This window comes from Mus caroli, unplaced genomic scaffold, assembly GCF_978045245.1.
Source record: "Mus caroli unplaced genomic scaffold, Mus_caroli_1 scaffold_10, whole genome shotgun sequence".
In the NCBI taxonomy this organism is placed as follows: Eukaryota; Metazoa; Chordata; class Mammalia; order Rodentia; family Muridae; genus Mus; species Mus caroli.
The window spans coordinates 59481407-59502280 of record NW_028227265.1 but is presented as its reverse complement, the minus strand read 5'-3'; the positions used below and the strand labels follow the sequence as shown (position 1 = coordinate 59502280).

The window sequence follows — 20874 nt, the reverse complement described above, 5'->3', positions numbered from 1 at the left end:
GCATGTACTATCAGAAACTTTGAGCAGAGGCTGGGCACATAACTGCAGCACAAGTGCTTATCATACAAGCGTGAGGACTCACAGCCTATAAAGAAGCTGAATATGGTAGCATGCTCTTATACTCTCAGAGGGGGGAACAGAGGTAGGAGAATTACCCGATTTCAGGGTTAACGTGAAATCTCTCTGCATAGCCCTGAGTTATCCTTAAACTCATTGCTATCCTCATGCCTCTGTCTGTTGGGATCAAAGGTATACATTACCCTCCCCAACTCAACTCTGTTAGTTCTGATATTAAATATGTATGGAATTTCAGCCACTTCTCTAAGTGTCCAAACTATCCTCTCTGCTAAAGTGAAGGATGTTTCTGAACTAGGTTCCTTATTTCAAGAAGCCTCTGAACAAGCAAGATAGCTAGATAAGTAAAGGCAAGCCTGAGAACCGGAGTTCAATCGCCTACAGTCACATGGTAAATAGAACAGATTCTCACAAGTTGACCCACCCATGTGTACAAGCACACACACACAAACCACGTACATTCTCTCTCTTTTTTTTTTTAAGATTTATTTATTTATTATATGTAAGTACACTGTAGCTGTCTTCAGACACTCCAGAAGAGGGCATCAGATCTCATTACAGGTGGTTGTGAGCCACCATATGGTTGCTGGGATTTGAACCCAGGACCTTTGGAAGAGCAGTCAGTGCTCTTATCTGCTGAGCCATCTTGCCAGCCCACCACGTGCATTCTTAATCCATCTATCAATGTATTAGCAGTTGACTAGACTCAAAGCATCAAACATACCCCAGAGGCCAGCCAGCCTAGTGCCCATCCACCTAAATAAATCTCATTTTTGGACTTCAGGCCCAGCCTTATACATCAAACACCCTCCCACTGTGGACATTTCACATCTGAAACAAAACCTCTATAAAGATGGACTTTCAAATCCGGGTCATCAAGAGGGATGCCTGCATCTGTAATCACAGCTACACAGGACGCTGAGGCAAGACTGTAATGAGCCAACAATAGACTAGCTCTAAAATAATAAAAATAAACACCAACTCTCCACTCTAAACTGAGAAAGACCTAAAAAAAATAACTACCAGGCCACTGTGACACTTAAAAATCTAAGAAATGCTTAATGCACACAACCTCATTCCAGAAGCCTCTACCCTGGAGAAGTGCTTGAACTTATTAGCCTATTCTGCTGCCTCTTTGCTGTACCTGCTAGCAGCTCCCAACCCAGTCTGTTCCAGAGTTTCCGGAAGGCACCCTCAGCCCACCCCTACCCAGTACAGCTCCAGTGTCTGTGGACCTTCCCACCAAGCAGTAAGGCAAGACTGTGTTATCAGATTCTGCCTGGCTTCAATTCAGCACCTAGAGCGTGTGACACACAGCTAGTGCTGTACGTTTGGACTTGGGTAATAGGCTAGGATGGAGGAGTTAGTCTGGGGAGCCCAGTGCAGCAGCCCCTTTAGTCAGTCAATGTGACTCTCATAAGAAATGAGTAGAGATCTAGCAGAACTCACTTAGCATTTCCACAAGGAACATTTCTTGAAACTAATCATGTGATTACCACTGCACCTCACTAACTGGGTTCAGAAAGCTTTGCTGTTTTTATGCCAAACTCATACATTTAAAACAATATCAAGTAACCCGTAAGTGCACAATTACCAGCTCATGGGAGACTCTTTACCTCCCCTGATAAATCATTACGCTTTAGCTTTGACCCTGCACCTGGGTCCTCCACTCACACATACACCCTTCTCCTGTAACCGACCCTGACCTTCTGTCCTATTTGGAGAGAAACCACACTTTGACAGGAAGATAGCCATGGGAGCCACAGTCGTGAAATCAAGCCTTGGCACTGTGGCTGCCCCATCTTTTGTTGTCATTTGATCCTCTGGGACAAGGCCTGGAGGATGCTCCTTTTAACTCCAGGATGAAGGCAGAATTAAGTGCCTGCTAGGTTACTCATGGCCAACACACAGGAGACAACACAGGTGTATGAAGGCACTGGCATTTGACTGGAAGGGCTGACTATATTACACTCTTAGGACTGGAAAGCATGAGTGTTCCCCTCTACTCTCTGTCCACCACCTGCCCTCACTGACACCTGTGCAGTCTGCACCCACACATTTGCCACCTTGGCCCCCATATTCTCCTGACAGATCCAAGAACCCAGTACTTCTTGTTGCTCCTGTCTCTGACCCTTCCAAACCCAGAGTGCACCTGCCCTACACAAACCAAGCATCTACCCACTTCACAAAGCTCACCTGGACCCTCTCTAGGAGTAGAACTCATAACACCAGAAAGGGAGAAACCAAGGCACCAAAGGAGGCACCACAGTGCTGGCAGGTGGAGGATTAGGTCAAACCCACAGTATGTGTGTCTGTCTTTGTCTCTAATGTCTCGCTCATTCACACATGCACGCACACGCAAACATACAAACACACACACACACAAAACTCAAAGATCAGCCTGCCATGGCCTCTCAAGTGTGAGGATTAAAATATGTGCCACCATACCCAGCAACACAGAATCATAATTCTTTTCTCATTTTGTCTCTGTGTAGCCCTGGCTATCTGGAAACTAATTCTGTAGACCAGGTTGGTCTCAAACTCAGAGATCTGCCTGCCTCTGAAGATTAAAGGTGTGCACCACCACCACCACCACCACCTGGCTGAGGCTTCACAATTCTTAATGTAGCCCTGGTGGCCTAGAACTCAAAGTTCCAGTTCCACCCAGGTGCTAGCAATATGCACACTAAGTGTGTGCTCTATTGCTAAGTTCTGCTCCAGCTCACATTCAGTTTCTAACTTGGGGATTGGCACCCTATTGCCTGCTACCCACATTCAAGCAATTAGTTTTCCTGGGACATAGTCACAACCAATGCTCCCTCTGTGTCTGCCTACAATGACAGAGCTAAGCAGTGGTGATACATGACAGAGTTAAACCAAAAGCACTATCTCAAAATAAGGAACCTTATTTTAGCACTATCTCAAAATAAGGAACCTTACCTCTAAGGGCTAGCAAGGAGCACTTTGGAGCTGTTCAGGAGAAGAGCAAAGGGACCCCAGCCACAACAGCACAGGGCATAGCTTGGGCTCCAGCTCCAGGTCACCCCCAGGGAACCTGTGCAGAGCCTGCTCTCCCTAGGGTAAAACACCTTGTTAACTATGTCCCTAGGGAGCAGGGACATATCAGACTAAGCAGACTAGAGAAACAGTCCCAGGAAAGCAAAGGAGCCAGTGGGGAAACTGGCCATACAGCCCATCCCCTTAGCAACCAAAGCTAGGACTAGGGGATGAGAATGGTACAGTCCTGTCCATCATCTCAAATCCTAGCACCCACAATCCCTAGCTCACCTTGTCCTCCCCTTATCTATGGTAATAAAGGCCTTGATGGAGGATGGATCATCTCACAATGAGCCAACACACCCTCCCTAATATCCCTGAAGACAGACAGATGGATGGACACACACACACACACACACACACCCTCTCTCAGTATCTTATGATGGTTCGAATGTGTACATGCACTTACACACACATCATGACTCCAGTAAGCCTGTCTCTCCCCTACTTGCTCCTCCTCACACCTGCCCACCTGTCTGCCGAGGTCCCTGCCATGTCCTCCTTCCCTTTTGCCACTTCTGGTACAAGTCCCTGTCACTTAAGCAAGCACTCCCCAACCAGTACATCCAGCCAAGTTAAATAGATTGGGATGTGGCAACAGTTAGGACCCCCTACACTGTTGTCAGCACCCACAATGTTTCCATCACAAACTTGGGGCAAAACCAGTCAAATATACAAAGTGTCTTCCCTCAGAATCCAAGGCTAAGAGGCAGCCATGCAGGCCCCAGCCCCCAGCATGAGTCCAGGCCTCCCAGAGAGCAGCTGTTGCTTCAGCCTCTCACAGCTGAAGGTCCCAGAGGCCTAGCCTTGAGTCTAGAGAAGCCTCCTCCCTGTGACTCCCTGTCATTGCTGTCTTGGTACTGGTGGTTGGCATAATGTACACACCTTTTTTTTTTCTCTCTCTCTCTCCGCAATGGCAGAAATGGACCCCAGAGCCTCTGCTTTCAAAGTAGGCAAGTGGTCTCTACTGAGCCCCTAACTAGCACCCCTCCCTTCTTACTGCAGAGGTACAGTATCCCACCCAATGTCTCACAGATCAGAAAGCAGGCACTTTCATCATACTCTCCTTCCCTACTAGCCATCCTAAAGGCTCAAAAACACTTTTGGCCAGCTGTGGTTCTCAATGACCCATAGCCCTCCGAAAAAGCCCACCTCCCTCCTGAAGCTCCTTCAATACTGTGCTGTGAACCAAGTGACAGCCTCTGCGCCAGGCAGGACCTCCACAGGAAACCTCTACCTCTTACTTTGGCTATAGTGACTTAAAGCCATTCTTCAAAACGTCTCGGCTCCTATGTGGATGTGGACACTCCTCCCAATGTCCACACAACTGGTGGGAACTGCACACACCTGAATATTGAAATATACTGAGGGCAAGGTCTGTGGGCCTCAGGAAGGTCTGAAGTGCTAAGCACTGAGATGCTCAGTATGTGAAAAGCTTGTCAGACACCTGAAGGAAGTGTGACAAGAAAAAGAGGAAATGGCTTCTTTGCCGGGAAGCTGGGACTGCTCCCCTGTGATAAGTCCTTTTTCCCCACCCCTTTCCTGGCATGAGGTTCTCAAAGTCCTTAGGACCTCCAAAGTGCTCATGTCATGGACGAGGTTCCAGTGCTGGCTAGTGATAAGTTAGCTGCCCACTCAATCCCTGGGTGGGAAAGCAAAGAGAGGGGCTGGAGGCTAGTGGGTCCCAGTACCAAAAGCACCAACAATTGAGCCTCTGCCATAACACTCCAAAAGCACCCACAGGCCTAGCACTCTGGAAGCTTCCAGACAACAGGACACAGGAAGTTCCTGGAAGAGAGTGGTTGCCTGATGAGCCCTGAAGCTCCTTCTCAACACTGCAACACCCATACTGAAGAGGAACATGTCTTCCTGAGTTCTAAAAGCTGCTGAAGGAGGGACCTAGGAACCTAGACTGATAAACAGTCATCAGAAACCCAGGAGAGCCACACTGGGTAACAAAGAGAGGAGCAGCCTTGAGAATAATAAGCCTTGGTCCTGTGGGAGCAAACACAGACTCCAGGGAGCTGTTGTGGGCAGAGAGCTGAATTACAGGATGTCCTGCTGGTGTGTGCTGCTCAAGGGCCACATGTTGAGGTCACTAAGGACTCAGCCTGAAATGTGGAGACAGTTTTCCCTGACTACCTTCTGCAAGAATATATCAGTACGTAACATACTTCCAGACACATTGACAAATAGCTATGGAAAAAATGATGAATACCTGTGACCCCCCAAGCAGGGCAGTTGGAGATCTAAGACTCTCCCCAATATTTCCTGGTGGTTTCAGGGGCTTGAGGAGGGTCACCCCACCAAGCTGGAGGAGGCCCTGCCCCTACAGGAGCTAACACCAAAGAATTCCTGTGCTCCAACACTCTACCTATGAGATGATGTCACAATGAACCTTCTAGAGTGACAAGCATTTCTTTTAGCAGCTGACACAAGTCAGGCCTTCAATGTGTGTATGCCTTAGTCTCTTTCTAACTAATCCTAACAGACAGATCCATGTCCTCATAGTTACAAATTATTTTTGAGGTCATATTTTTGTGCAGTTAATGCACACAAGGTAAAACTCTTTTTTTTTTTTTTTTTTTTTTTTTTTTTGGTTTTTCGAGACAGGGTTTCTCTGTATAGCCCTGGCTGTCCTGGAACTCACTTTGTAGACCAGGCTGGCCTCGAACTCAGAAATCCGCCTGCCTCTGCCTCCCGAGTGCTGGGATTAAAGGCGTGCGCAGCCGGGCGTGGTGGACAGCCCGTGGTGGACAGAGTTCCAGGACAGCCAAGGCTACAAGAGAAACCCTGCCTCGAAAAACCAAAAAAAAAAAAAAAAAAAAAAAAAAAGGCGTGCGCTGCCACGCCCGGCTAAGGTAAAACTCTTAACTTTCTCCACTTCAGAGACTTACTATAGTCCAAATTGGCCTCATATCTGTAGTATGGAGATTACCCTGCTTCACCTGGTAACCAAGCTAGGCTTATTGTGACCATTCTTAAATATGTGGTTTAACATTATTAAAAATGTTTACATGTGGGCCAGGTGGTCATGGCCCTTTAATCCCAGGATTGGAAAGGCAGAGATTAAGCTGAGTTCGAGGAGATTCTGGACTATAGAATGAGTCCAAGACAGCCAAAGCTACACAGAGAAACCTTGTCTTAAACACCCACCCAAAAGAAGTTTACATGGGCCAGTTAGATAGCTTAGCAAAGGCTGCCAAGCTTGACAACTGAGTTCAACCTCCATGACCCACAACACCTGAAAGATGTCCTCTAAACTCCTCCCATGCCCACACTTAATGAAATATAAAAAATAAAGAGTAAAAATACTGCCATAGTTTACAGAACTTGTAAAAGTGAAACTCCCTGGCCAGTCTCTGACACCTATCATTGCCTTCCATCTGCAAGGACAGCTTGCTTTATTCCAGAAAGCTCCTGGAAGATGGGGAAATCACACAGCTTGTGTCCTTGGGGTCTAAGCCATGTCACATGCTTTCAAGGTTGAGCTACTTGTATCATTGAGCCCTCCTGGACCATGCATGCACGGGGATGTCACAGTGCAACCCAGGGCCTAGTACCTGTTTCTAGCACATCATAGCCCTAACAAGCTCCAGCATTAACCAGCCCCTGCAACTTCTCAAATGCATGGCAGAAAAGAGCCCAGGAAAGCCTGTGACTAGTGTTCTAAGAGCACTGCCCAAGCACCTTAGACCTGACCTTCATAGACAACCCTGGCCTACCACTGCATTCCAATTCCCTGGGAACATACCTGTTCAGGCCTCACCTTATAGCACAAGCAAGAGACAGCACAAGTAGAGTAGAGAGGACCACTTCATCTTGGCAACACTCTTCCCTTAAATGGAAACCTGAGCGCCCCAAATCTCCTGGAAGCCTGTGTACAAAATGTTGCACTAGATAGAGAGCCAGCTCCCAGCACATCCAACTTCATGTAAGTAAGGGGGACAACAAGACAAACAGATAACAGGGACCCCCATCAACTGATACCAGGGAGAGGGAAAACAGCATCATAATGCCCTGGCTGTGATTTATGCATTTATGCATTTATGAATGCTGGGATGAAAGGCATGTGCCACCACAGCCACCCAAAGATGGCTTAAGATGAGGCAGAATTTAAAAAGACAATCATGTCTCTGGCCTCTATGTATGTGTGCAAACTGCCTCACACACACACACCCACAATCTTTATTTAAAAGTACATTTATTTACTCATTTATTTTTAAGGCAGGGTGGTTTATATATAGCCCCGGATGTCCTGAAACTCACTATTGATAGATGAGACTGGCATTAAATACATAAAGATCCATCTGTCTCTGCCTCCCTATGCACACCTATTTTATTTTTATTTTATGTATATGGCTGTTTTGCCTGTATGTCAGTGTGCCACATGTATTTCTTTTTTTGTTTTGTTTTTTTGTTTTTTCAAGACAGGGTTTCTCTGTGTAGCCCTGCCTGGCCTCGAACTCAGAAATCCGCCTGCCTCTGCCTCCCGAGTGCTGGGATTAAAGGCGTGCGCCACCACGCCCGGCGACATGTATTTCTAGTGCCCACAGATGCCAAAGGCGGCATCAGACCTCATGGAAGAAGAGTTACAGATGGTTGTGAGCCACCATGTAGGTGTTGGAAAACAAACCCAGGAGCTTTGTAAGAAGACTAGCCAGTGCCCTTAACCACTGAGCAGCCTCTCCAGTTGCCTGGGGTTCCCTTCGTTATGTTTCTGTGTGGGAGCATGCATGAGGAGGCCACAGGACAACTTCTCTCCTTTTACTATGTGAGGACCAGGAATTAACTCAAGCACCTTTACCTTCCAAGTCACTTCATTGTCCCACAAAAGCTTATTTAAAAAAAGAGAGAGCTGGGCGTGGTGGCGCACGCCTTTAACCCCAGCACTTGGGAGGCAGAGGCAGGCGGATTTTTGAGTTCGAGGCCAACCTGGTCTACAAAGTGAGTTCCAGGAGGGCTACACAGAGAAACCCTGTCTCGAAAAAACAAAAGAGGGCTGGTGAGATGGCTCAGTGGGTAAGAGCACCTGACTGCTCTTCCGAAGGTCCGAAGTTCAAATCCCAGCAACCACATGGTGGCTCACAACCATCCGTAATGAGATCTGACTCCCTCTTCTGGAGTGTCTGAAGACAGCTACAGTGAACTTACATATAATAAAAATAAATAAATCTTTAAAAAAAGAAAAAGAAAGAAAGAAAGACAGACAGACAGACAGACAGACAGACCAAAAGAGAAAGCGGCACGTCTAAGTAAAGAAAGGGAAATCTGCAGTTTGGAGTAAGGTTGATCCCATTTAACCTCCACCTCTAGAAAAATGACCTTAGCACCTCCACATTCCCTGATGACAGGAGCTGGTACCTGGGAGCAGCTGGACAGACAGACCTACACGCTTAAGAACCTCTGTTAACTCTAATCTCAACTATCCACCAGTTTGGCAACTCAAGTCAGGAAACAAGTAATTAAGGTCTATATGCTAATAGACCATAAGGGTTGGTCTTCTAATGCCAGATAAATATCTTTTGATCCCCATAACCACAATCAAGGGCTGCCAGCATCACTTACCTGGTACCCAGGAGGTACCAGCAAAACCTACCCACAATTAGGAAGCACTGCCATTGTGACCCTCAAGGTCTCTATCACTGTTACCCTTTCACATAAGGGACTTCCCTTGACACCACTTGACAGGTGAGAAACCTGAAGCTAAGACATCAAGTCAAGCCACTGCCTAGGTCTCTCAGGTGTACACAGAGTGGTACTAGAAGGCCTAGGTTCTACTGATTCTGATGAGACTCTAGCCCCAGGCTCTACATAGCCCAGGCCTGGGGGCTCTAGGAATACTCAAAGACTGATACAGATCAATCCTCACCTTTTGTTTTAAAAATCTTAGTCCCAGAAGCAACCAACAACAACAACCAGACGCTGTTGACAAGACACTAACAACTTGCCAGCCTACAAGCAGAAAGACGGGGTTTAGAAACTTACAGACAAATCCCAGGCTGGCTCATAAGCTAAGAGCCATCTTTACCTTCATCTCTAACAGGTAATACACACAACACAACTTAAGACAGCACAAGAGCCAATCAGGCTCACACAAAGTATGTGTGCAGCCAAGAGTGGTAGGAAACTGAGGCAAGAGAATCCAAAGTTTAAAACCAGCCTGAAGCCGGGCGTGGTGGCACACGCCTTTAATCCCAGCACTCAGGTGGCAGAGGCAGACGGATTTCTGAGTTCGAGGCCAGCCTGGTCTACAGAGTGAGTTCCAGGACAGCCAGAGCTATACAGAGAAACCCTGTCTCAAAAAGCCAAAAAAAAAAAAAAAAAAAAAAAAAAAAAACCAGCCTGAACTACACAGGGAGACCCTGTCTCAAGAGGGGGAAAAATTGTCTGCAGACAACTTCTAAGGGTCACCAGAACATAGCTCATCCTAGCCTCACTCCCACCCAGCCTCTAATCAGGACCCTGACAGAGACCTGGTGATCACTCACATGCTAAGCCATTTTAACTCAAGTCTCCTACCTACAAACACATTCCTTCCCCACTTTCAAGCCAGTATCCTGGGAAGAACACCCACCTTTCCTTCCAAGTCCGCCAGAAGAGCTAAAACTCAAAACCATCTGGGCAGTTCATGAAACCATCACAAAAGCTACTAGATAACATGTTTCAGAGAAATTTTCCTGTATGTGTACACAAATGATGCCTAAGTGTGTGAATATAGGCACAGAAGTGCCAAGTCTTGCATGTGAAGGTCAGAGATGACTTCAGTCTTCACCTTCCATCTCAAGGCAGCTCCTGAAACTGTTGCTGAAGTGAGGCTAGCTAACTGGCTGTGTGAACTAGGAGTCTTTCCTGTCTCCATCTCATCACCCCATAGTCAATGTTGGGATTACAGAATTTGCTCCTGCTGATAATTCAAACTCATATCTTCATGCTTGCATAACGAGCACTTCAGCCACTGGTTCATCTCTACAGTCCCCAGATTAACTTACATGCCCTGGGTCTGATGTGTGTGCATTGGAAGAAAAGCCAAGTGCTCTTAACTTCTGAGCCATCTCTCTAGTTCCACCCCCACCCTCTCTATGACAGTAAGGTATGCATGTGCCAAAGAACAACTGTAAGAGTCAGTTCTCTCCTTCCACCATAAAGGTCCCAGGCATGGAACTCAGGCTGACAGATTTGGCAGCAAGCATCATCATAATACTAGCTACTGCCTTGGGTCTTTCTGGAAAAGGCTCCAAAACTCCAACTGGACGCCAGATACAGTGGCTCATGCAGGAAGAGTTTGAGCCCAGTCTGGGCTATGAAGAGAACCTGCATCAAAATAAAAGGCCAGACATTCTATTCTCTTCTCATTAGAGACCCACATTGACCTCAAGTTCAAAAGCAGACAAGGCCAGGAGAAAGGAAACTGGCCAGTGGACCTATATAAACAAACTGAGCAAACCTAAAACAAATGACAGGTCAGACAGACTGACCAGGGATACTCTAGGAGGAGCAAGCTGCCAAGCTCCTTTCTACTACAAGTCAATGATGGGAAGTCTTTTTCCCTTTTGGGCCTTAATTTCCAGTTTGAAGAGTCTCTTGGCTCACACTGAAGTATGGGGTTAGGCAGAGCAGAGCACAGAGGAAAGCCTACAGGGGATGCTACATCTGTTTGTTGTCTAAAAGGCTACTTTAAAAAAATCTGTGTGTGTGTGCACATGCGCACACGCATGCCAACACAGGTGCATACAAGCCAAAGTGCATGTGTGGAGGTAAGGGATAACCTCAGGTTTCAGTCCTTACCTTCCACTTGGAGACAGAGTGTCCGATCCAAGCGTTCAGTGCTGTGTGCAGTAGGATAGCTAACCCTTGAGCCTCCCAGGATCCTCCTGTATTCACAGACATCTCTGTAGGAACATTAGGGTTACAGGTGCATGCTTGGTGTCCAGCTGTACCCACTGAGCTACCTCCTTATGCCCAAAAAGGTACTCTTTTTTTTTTTTTTTTTCTTTTTTTTTTTTTTTTGGTTTTTCGAGACAGGGTTTCTCTGTGTAGTCCTGGCTGTCCTGGAACTCACTCTGTAGACCAGGCTGGCCTCGAACTCAGAAATCCGCCTGCCTCTGCCTCCCAAGTGCTGGGATTAAAGGCGTGCGCCACCACGCCCGGCCAAAAAGGTACTCTTAATTTTATTTAATTGTGGCGCTAAGCCCGAAGCATGTAATCACCTCCCTTGGCCTAAAAGTTCTGTTTCTAATGAAACAGCCTGACAAATATAATCACAATGACACTCAGACTCAGGCCCTAAACTTCAAAATGGCTAGCAAGATGACTAAGCATGATAAAGGCACTTATAAGCTACAGGCCTGGAAATCTGAGTTCCTTCTCTAGAACCCAGTTAAAGGTGGAAGGGGAGTTGTGCCCACAGTTACACATCAGGCACACACAAAAATGAACAGCTAGGTACCTTGACCCACACCTTTAACCCCAGCACTCAGGGTGCAAAGACAGACCAAAAGAGATTTTGGACAGTCAATCACTATGAATTCAAGGCCAGCCTGCTCTACACAGTGAGTTCTAAGACAGTCAGGTACATAGAAAGACCCTACCTCAAAAAGCAAAAAATAAAATAGGCCAGACAGTACCATCCATTTCTGATATCAAGTTCCTACTTTTCCCCCCAGGATTCTACACCAGGAAATGACTTCTGCAGGTGAACAGGAGAAAAGATTGCACAAAACTTTACTGCAAAAACAAAAAACAGGTTGAAGATGACTCAGTGGTTAAGAGACCTGGCCCCTCTTGCTCTCTCTGGTTCAGTTCCCAGCACCCCCATGGTAGTTCACAACCATCTATTTAACTCCAATGCCAGGGGATCCTACACTCTGTTCTGGCCTCTGTGGGCACCCAAAGCACATATACATTCATACAAAGAAGCATTAAAAAGTAAATCAATGAAAAATAAATCTCCTTTGGACATGGTGACACACTCCTTTAATTCCAGCACTCGGGAGACAGTGGCAGGCAGATCTCTGAGTTAGAGGCTAGCCTAGTCAACAGACAGTCAGACCTACACAGTGAGACCTTTGTAACAAACAAACAAATAAGCAAGCAAGCAAGCAAACTTTCCTGAACTGAAGCAGGAGCCTTGAGTTCATCTACTAAGCAAGTTAAGAAAAAGGCAAGCATACCAGGAACTGTGCTCCTATCATAGCCATAAGAGAAACCCTCAGGTTTGAACCAGCTGGTTCAAGAATCCTTTGAGGAAACCTTACCACTTGTAAGATTCAACCTTCTCACAAGCTGCAGCACCAAATGAGACACTGGAGAAAACTCAGGCACCCAATCAATGACACCCAAGCCAAGTATGCCACAGGTTTAAGTGACTCAACCAATTAAATCCAGCTCTAAGTCAATTTGGTTTGGCTAAGCATTCATGGCACATACCTGTGATTCCAGCCTTGAGAAAGCAGAGGCAGAAGGCACACAAGTTCAAATCAAGCCTAAGCTACAGTCAAAAAATAGATATCAGGGGCTGACTAAATGGCTTAGAAGGTAAAAGAACCAGTGGCTTAGACACAAGAACTTGAGCTCGGTTCCCAGCATCACATAACAAGTAGAGCATAGCCTCATGCCTACCAGTGCTGTGGTGGGATAGCACCGAGATAGCAGGATTTCAGAGCCTTGCTGGATGCCAGCCAAGGTAAAACCAAGTGAGCTCCAGGCTCAGCGAGAGACTCTGTCTCAAAGGAACAAGGTAAAGCGCAAAAACAGCTGTGCACATACATGCCATTTTGCTTTCCTAGTCAAACCTCCAAAAGCAGGTGGAAAAAAAATGTTTCATCTGTGAATGTGAATGAGCACATAAGAAACTCCATCTCTCTATCTCTACCACAAAACCCACACCTGGAAACTCAAAAGAACAGAAACAGAGACCTGTACCCAAGTTACCAGCTGAGGTAGGGGTCAGCTAAAGTGAGGAAGTGTTCCATAGTGCCAGCTCAAAGGCCAACAGCTGCAGAAGCTATGTCTGAAGCAGTGCTGGGGCAGAGCAAACAGCAGGTTTATCACACGGGTGCTCCTTTCTCCTTCAGGATAGCCTGGCAAACATGCATATGAGAATACTGTTTCCAATCGTCCACATTCAGGGCTTCAGAGACACTTTAGCAATTAAGAGCATTCACTGTTTTTGTCGAGGACCCAGGTTCCATCCCTAGCATCCACATGGTGGCTCACAACCAACTGAACTTGTGACCTCCACAGGCACTAGGAACATAACTGGTACAAACACGCAGGTAAAACACTCATGCACAATATAAAATAAGCAAATCTTTAAAAAAACCCAACTTCCACACCCTTAGCTTGTAGTGGGATTCTACCATAAAGAAGAAAACCCAGACACATTGGTAGTGAACTCCTTGGGAGACAGGTTCAGGCAGATCTCTGTGATCTAAGAGGCCACCCTGGTCTACATTCCAAGTTCCAGACAGCCAAGGCTACATGGTGGTAACAAGTCTCAAAAATAAAAAATTCTGGGCTGGAGATATGGCTCAGTGGTTAAGGGAACTGACTGCCCTTCTAGAGGTCCTGAGTTCAATTCCCAGCAATCACCTGGTAGCTCACAACCATCTGTAATGGGATCCATTGTCCTCTTCTGGTGTGTCTGAAGACAGCAACAGTGTACTCACATGCATAAATCTTTTTTTGTTTTGTTTTGTTTTTTGTTTTTCGAGACAGGGTTTCTCTGTATAGCCCTGGCTGTCCTGGAACTCACTTTGTAGACCAGGCTGGCCTTGAACTCAGAAATCTGCCTGCCTCTGCCTCCCAAGTGCTGGGATTAAAGACATGCATCACCACTGCCCGGCCACAAAATAAATCTTAAAAAAAAAAAAAAAAAAAAAAAGAATAAAGAGCTGAGGCAGAGAGGCAGGCAGAGTTCCAGGACAGCCAAGGCTACAGAAAAACCCTACCCAACCCCAACCCCCCACCCCACCCTACCCGAAGGAAGGAAGGAAGAAAAAGGGAGGGAAGGACCCACCCACCCAATTGCTGAACTTCAGTCATTCACTGGTTGACACTTCCCACTTTCCTCACAGCCATGCTAGGAAGTCAAAAACCACTTGCCAACAGATGAACAAGGTGAGGCTAACATGGCCAGGTGGCCCAACTAAGATGAAAAAGGTTAAATTAAGCACTGGTAGACAGCTTTGTATACTCAAGCTAGCTGAAGAGCTACCTAGAAAGCTGTTCTCTAGAAGGGACTCTAGAAAAATGAAAGACTCTAGTGCGCCCAGGTGCCACTGTGTTGCATGAACTATTCCACAACCCACCAGTAGCTACACCATAACAAAGATGGCTAAAAAGCCAGAGTGCTGAGCTCTATAAGAAGTCAGCCTCCGGGGAGGGTATGGGGGACTTTTGGGATAGCATTGGAAATGTAATTGAGGAAAATACGTAATAAAAAAATATTTAAAAAAAAAAAAAGAAGAAGAAGTCAGCCTCCTTTCCTGACAAGGACAGAGCCAATCTGGCCATTTGGTGTTGCCAGAGAGGCCTGAGAATAACAACAACAACAAAAGTGACAAAGGTGGGGCATGAGTTCTTCAGAGGACAACCCAGAAGGTGACCATCAAGCCCTCCTATGGTTTTGGACTTTGCCTCCTTCATCTGGATGGAACAAGAGGCCAAGCTGTGACAGGAAGTTTAGGTGAGATTCCACAGGGCCATTTGATGATCAGTTAGTCCAGGGTGAAAATGTTCCATACAGGAGAGCACTGTGGCCTGACATCCCTGAACGTACTTCACTATGCTGGAGCCCATGTCTATATCCCAGGCATGAAGAGACTGTGAGCATTCCTTATCTCACTAACTCCCAACACAGCCTTTCCAAGCAGAAAGAAAGCACCACCCCTTTTCCAGAAAAGGAGACCAAAGGGTGGTTCAACAGCAGCCAGTCACTTGTAAGGAGCAGATGGGGCTCATACCCTGGCAGAGCAGGCTAAGTCAGGCCATCCAGCAGCCTAAAAGCACTCAAAGGCACCACCTCAGGCAGGCTGTAGGAACAGACCTATCAAACTAGCCAGGTGGAATCATGCTCAGAGTTGCAAAGAACTGCTAGAGATGTTGCTAACAAATCCTTAAAAACAAGTGGCCTTTACCCTCTCTCCAGCCACAGCTCCATCTGGGAGCTATCTTTGAGGAAAAGTAGCCTCCAGGGTCCTACAACCTCAAACCTCCCCCTACACTGCCTACCTCAACCTGCTAGGAGCTCCTCTTCCCTCCCCACCCCTCAGCCCAGATGGATGTTCTAGGCCCTGACATAGGTGACATCAACCGTTTCATATAAAGAACCCAGAACTGAAAGTAGAACAGAATATGGAACAAAAATCCCTAAGGATTTCATCTGGGAAACAACAAGTACTTCTTCGAAGATGAAGACAGAAGTCCAGTACAGCCCACAGGAGTAGCAAGAGGTCCCTAGCTAGGCAAAATGAGGGCCGTCCTGAGGCTACCTACAGGTATTCCACCAAAATAAATCCTTTGTCTTCTAAAAGAGTAACCTACATTTTCATCGGACAAAAAGAGGTCACAAATATAGCCTGGAAAGCTCAGGGAGGGGGAGGGGGAGGGCTGGAAGACTGAGCCTGACATTCTCCTGACTGGTCCACATCGGCAGGAGTCTTCTGGTGCCAAGCAGAATGGGAACTCTTCTTCCCCCCATACTGTCTTTGCTGTGATCAGCTCAATCACTGCCTTCGTACTTCAATCCAAAGAGTCCACTTTGTTCAGGTGACAGACGATGAAGTCAATCCTACTACCTGACAGTCTGTTGCCTCCTGATGCTGCATCCACACTGACCATGACCACACTCAGCCTCAAACTGTGGCGCTGACAACTTGTTCTTCTGGTTCTTAGGAGGAAACCCCAGCCATGCTCCTCTAAGACTGCACCTACCAGCCTGTTTCATAATCTTCCCAGCTCTTTACACTGAGCATAAATTACTTCACTTATGAGGGCAGAGAAAACAGTTCTGCCGCTCCCTGTAAGGGACAAAAACACTGGAGTCTTAACACTCAGGTACTCAGCTGCTGTGCTGGAGGAGCCAGTCTTAAGCCCAACTCTCAGGAAGGGCTGAACACCAAGACTGCTCAAGTCAAGATCTTAATTTTCTCCAGACAAGGCTAACACTGCTGAATGTGGCGCTGCTTGCCCACCAAGTTCCTCAGTTGGTTGTTTAGATCTAGCGAGCAAGGTCCTGGCCTGGGCTCTGTCTACCCCAGTGATAACTCACACTGCTCTCAGGGGAAATACCAGCTGCCAGCCTGCCAAGCCTATTCGGAATGGGGCTGCCGCAGTACCCAACAGAGGTGGATGGTGGGGGTGGGAGGGGGCGGCACACACACACAGAGGGAGTGAGGGAGAGAGGGAGAGGGAGGAAGAGAGAACAATTCCAGTTCCCTTCAGTTCAAGCACTCTCCACCCAGAAACTCCCTTATTCTCTTATGTACTCATCTTCTACTAGTGACCCCAAGAGAGAAAAGCTCCCACACCAGGCCCACAAGGTCATACAGCCCTTCGTCCCCTAAGTTTTCTTGGCCCACTAATCTCACTCACTTCTCCCAATCAGGGAGTCCTAGTATTAAAGCCAGAGGCACAGTATGCACACCGATATGTACTGCATAAATCAATCTGCAAATCAGTATTTGTAATGCCAGAAATTCACAGAATAAATGATGCAGAACAAGTCAGACAGCTAATGGAGAACTGAACATCTAAGTCTTTTTTTTTTTTTTTTTTGGTTTTTCGAGACAGGGTTTCTCTGTGTTGCCTTGGCTGTCCTGGAACTCACTCTGTAGACCAGGCTGGCCTCGAACTCAGAAATCCGCCTGCCTCTGCCTCCCGAGTGCTGGGGATTAAAGGCGTGCGCCACCACGCCCGGCAACATCTAAGTCTTAACAATGGCTTTATTACTCAAATAAGGGATGTGGACTGTAATAAGTTTGAGGCCAACCTAGGCTATACAGTGAGCTCCAAGCCAGCCTTGGCTAGAGTGAGGACCCAGTCTCAAAAAGAAACAAAACCAACAACACAAAATAGCTCCTTACTGGGGGTGGAGGTAGGGCAGCACACAGATGCGACAGATTCCAGAAAGCTTCCCAAGGAGGCTTGAACCCAGACACTATACATCATAATATGCTTCATCACAGGACCTGCCAAATAACACACTAATAGAGATGACATGACACTAAAGAAATGTCATCAAAGTGGAACTAACAAGGCATAGCGATCAATCAGTAATGCACAAATGCTCCCATTTCCAGAACTACTCAGCTTCCAAGGGGTAAAGCCAACTTTGAATTAAAGAGAGGATTGGGACCTGGTGATCAGCTGGAAAAGACGCTTGCCCCCAAGCCTCCTCTCACAAGCTCTTTCTCTAGAACCCACATGGTGGAAGAAGCAACTCCTGAAAGTTGTCCTGACTCCACACATGCTCATGAGTACAAACATACAAAAAAATTACATTGTTTTTTAAAGTATTTCAGAATTGTAGGGAGCAAAATAAGGAGAGGTGGACAGAGAGTGAGGAGTAAAGAGTGGTTGATTACCACGCTTAACTGCTTCCTCTAGAGAACTCTGGGTCTGAAGCACGAGCGAGCGTGGTGGCTATGCCACTCAAAGGCCAGCTGGATTCTGTTCTCTCAGCACACAGAAAGGCTGGCATGGTGTTGTTCTAAGCTGCATAGGTACAAGGAGCTTGCTTCATGTACTAGAGCAGGGGGAATTCTCACATACAAGGGGAAAGCAGCAACGTTCCCCAGTTCTAATGCAGAAAAGGTACAGCAATCACATCTCTGCCCCTTCGCTAAGCAGTGAGGGAACAACAGGACTTGTAGAAGCTACAACTTCTCATCTGGAAATTAGGTATTATACATCAGAAGGATCATTTTTGGTACTTGCTATACCTGCAAAGGAAACCTGGCTCATGCACACTGAGAGCCAGGTATAAGCTAAGGACTGGAGGGTATTCACAGTGTTGTGGTGTAATGTTGCTTTAAACAAAAGTTGTAACCACCGAAGGGTAGGATGAGAAGAACAAGAGAGAGACGCAGGCTCAGTATACAGGATTACGTCCACAACAGGTATCTATCGCTTTGTGAATGGACACACACATTAACAGGGACGTGGGAGTGCTGCATACTCCAAGAAGATAAAAAGAAGTTAATGCTGTCAAGAAAATGTAAGACTCAGGAGACTCACCAGGACTTTGTCCTAAAGAATCCAAAGCCACAAGATAAGAGTGAACTACCTGCAGTGGGTCAGGTAGGTAGAACTTGCAGCCTCTGCTACAACTGCAGGGGCGGGGAGGAAAAACAAAACATTCTGCCATACAGGTCTTAATGAGGGGTCCCCATTCATTTCAGGGTTCCGGAGAGCGCAGTCCGGCTGCGGCTGAGGCCTGCCCAGAAGCCTTTCCTTGTTGAAGTGATCAATTCCGATTCTTGGCATTAATCCCTTTAAAAGGCCAGCTGCTGCTGTCTAGTCACTGATGCCAACCCGTTCCAGGTGGAAGAAAAAAGAAATTATTGGAGCCACATCGTAGACCCGGAGGCAAATTTAAAGTGGAGGGCCATGAGGAAGACAGGAACCAAGAGAGGGGGAAGGGTCCCATGGCTCCCCAGGGTCAAGCAGGAAGGGCGCGAGCCCAAGCAGGACGGTGGGGGGTGGGGGGGGCGGCCCTGCAGGCGTGGGCGCGCAGGGACTCTTATTCTGACACGGGATCCTCCGCCGCCTCCGCCGCCGCCGCCGCCGAATTTAACGCCGCCGCGGGGCTCGGACCCCCGACCCTCCCGTGGACTCTCACCCCACGCCACTCGCCCACGTGCTGTGTGCCCGCCGCCCCCCTTAGGGCGGCCTCCCAGCCTGAAAAAGCTCAGGAGGGAGTGAGGCGACTCGACCACTTCCCGGCTCCTGGGACCCGGGACCCCAGCCCCACGTGCGAGGGCGGTGGGGAACTTTCCAGCGGCGCAGGCGAAGCGAACCGCAGCGCAGCAAGCCGAATACGACCGCGCTCCCACTTTCCCGCGCCCCCGCCCCGCCTTGCCAAGTTTGCTAGGAACTTACCCGGCCGCGCGCCGACCGGGCCCAGGGGCAGCGCGCGTGTCCACAGGGCTGGGGGCGGGGGGCGCCGGCCGCGCGTGCTCGCTGCGCCTGAGGGGCCGCCCGGGCCCGCGGCGCTCGCTCCACCGCTCCGCCCGCCCGCGCCGCCGGCCAGATAATGCGCCCCTCGGCCGCACACATGGAGCCCGGCGCCGGCGTCACCGCCCGGGACATGCGCACCAGGTCAGCGCGCCCGGCCCGCGGCCCCCAAAACACCGGGGAGCTCTTAAAGGCGACGCCACCCGCCCGCACCCGGATGGGCGGGGCCCGGGAAGGGAGGGGCTCCTTGTGGGCGTGGTCTTGTGTGGGCGTGGTTCCCTGGGGGCGAGGCTGGGCGGGCCTACCCGGAAGCACCGCCCTCCCAGCCCCAAAGACCGGCGACGCTGCGCTAAGCGACTGGGTTTCCCACTTGGGCTGCTAAGCGCCCCTCAGCCATGGCCAGCTTAGTGCACACAACTCGGCCGCGCCCAGGGCTGACTCACGCTGACCTCGCCCGAGCCCTGCACGGCCACCTCTGGTAACTCTGAGTCGCGCCCGGGGCCTCGCAAAGCTCCCTCTCAGGAACTTCGGTGTTGACCTCCAGTGAGAAGGTGCGATCGGCTGAGCGATCACCCCCCTCCCCCGGACCGCAGACAGTTCAACCTACCCACCAAGCCGATCCACCTCCAGATACCGAGGTGGACGGCTGTCTCCTTCCAGTAATCCACATCTAGCCTGTGCTTCTGGAGAAGGAATCCCCAAGAAAACAAACCTGCGCCCAACCCTCTCTGGTAACACCAAGGAGACAATAATAACCAGAAAGGAAGCGAGTTTGGGGAGGTTATGAAGCATCTAAAGCCAATTTACAATTTCAACAGGGAAAGTACAAAGTTCATAGAAAACCTATTCCGGGACAGCGACATGGCTCAGTGGTTTAAAGAGGCTTGCCACCAAACATAACGACCTGAGTTCCATCCGCACAAGTTGTCCTCAGACACAAACACACGCTCATAAATAAAATATGTTAATTAAAAATACACATCTGGAGTCATGGCTCAGCAATTAAAGGTACTTCTGGCTGCTCTTGCAGAAGACCCAAGCACCCAAAAGGTGGCTTACAACCTACCATAACTCCAGTTCTAGGGTATTTATGCCTTCTGTCCTCATCATACAGAAACACATCATAAAGAAATCTTAAGAAAACAAAGCCCAGGGCTAAAGAGTTAGCTCAGTGGTTAAGGGCACGTCTTGTTGTGAAAGACCTAGGTTCTATTCCCAGCACCCACATGGAGGCTCTCCTCCTCAGGCAACAAGCACACATGTGGTACACAGATGCACATGCAGGCAAAACACTCATGACACATCAGTTTCTTTTAATATATATATAAAAGGGTTGGAGAGATGGCTCAGTGGTTAAAAGCACCAACTGCTCTTCTGGAGGTCCTGAGTTCAAATCCCAGCAATCACATGGTGGCTCACAACCATCTGTAATGAGATCCCCTCTTCTGGTGTGTCTGAAGACAGCTACAGTGTACTCACATATAATAAATAAATCTTTAAAAAGGAAAAAGAAAGAAAAGGAAAGAAAAGGAAAGGAAAGAAAGAAAATGAAGCCTCAAGGTA

The 20874-nt window shown here is 48.1% G+C and overlaps 1 protein-coding gene across 19 annotated transcripts in view; it reads right to left on the bottom strand.

The window, feature by feature from the left end:
• The window catches only part of Gatad2a (GATA zinc finger domain containing 2A), an 86764-nt gene that overhangs the window by 46070 nt on the left and 19820 nt on the right, over positions 1-20874 (bottom strand). For 14 of the 19 annotated variants that reach the window (XM_085843891.1, XM_085843892.1, XM_021169794.3 and 11 more), the window contains exon 1: positions 19237-19529. The exons of 3 other annotated variants lie outside the window; for them this stretch is intronic. The gene's annotated coding sequence lies outside the window, so the exon portion shown is untranslated. Of the gene's footprint in view, positions 1-5350; positions 5371-10920; positions 11005-19236; positions 19530-20874 lie in introns of those variants that run through there. 2 more of the 19 variants (XM_021169796.3, XM_021169795.3) reach the window with 2 other exon arrangements.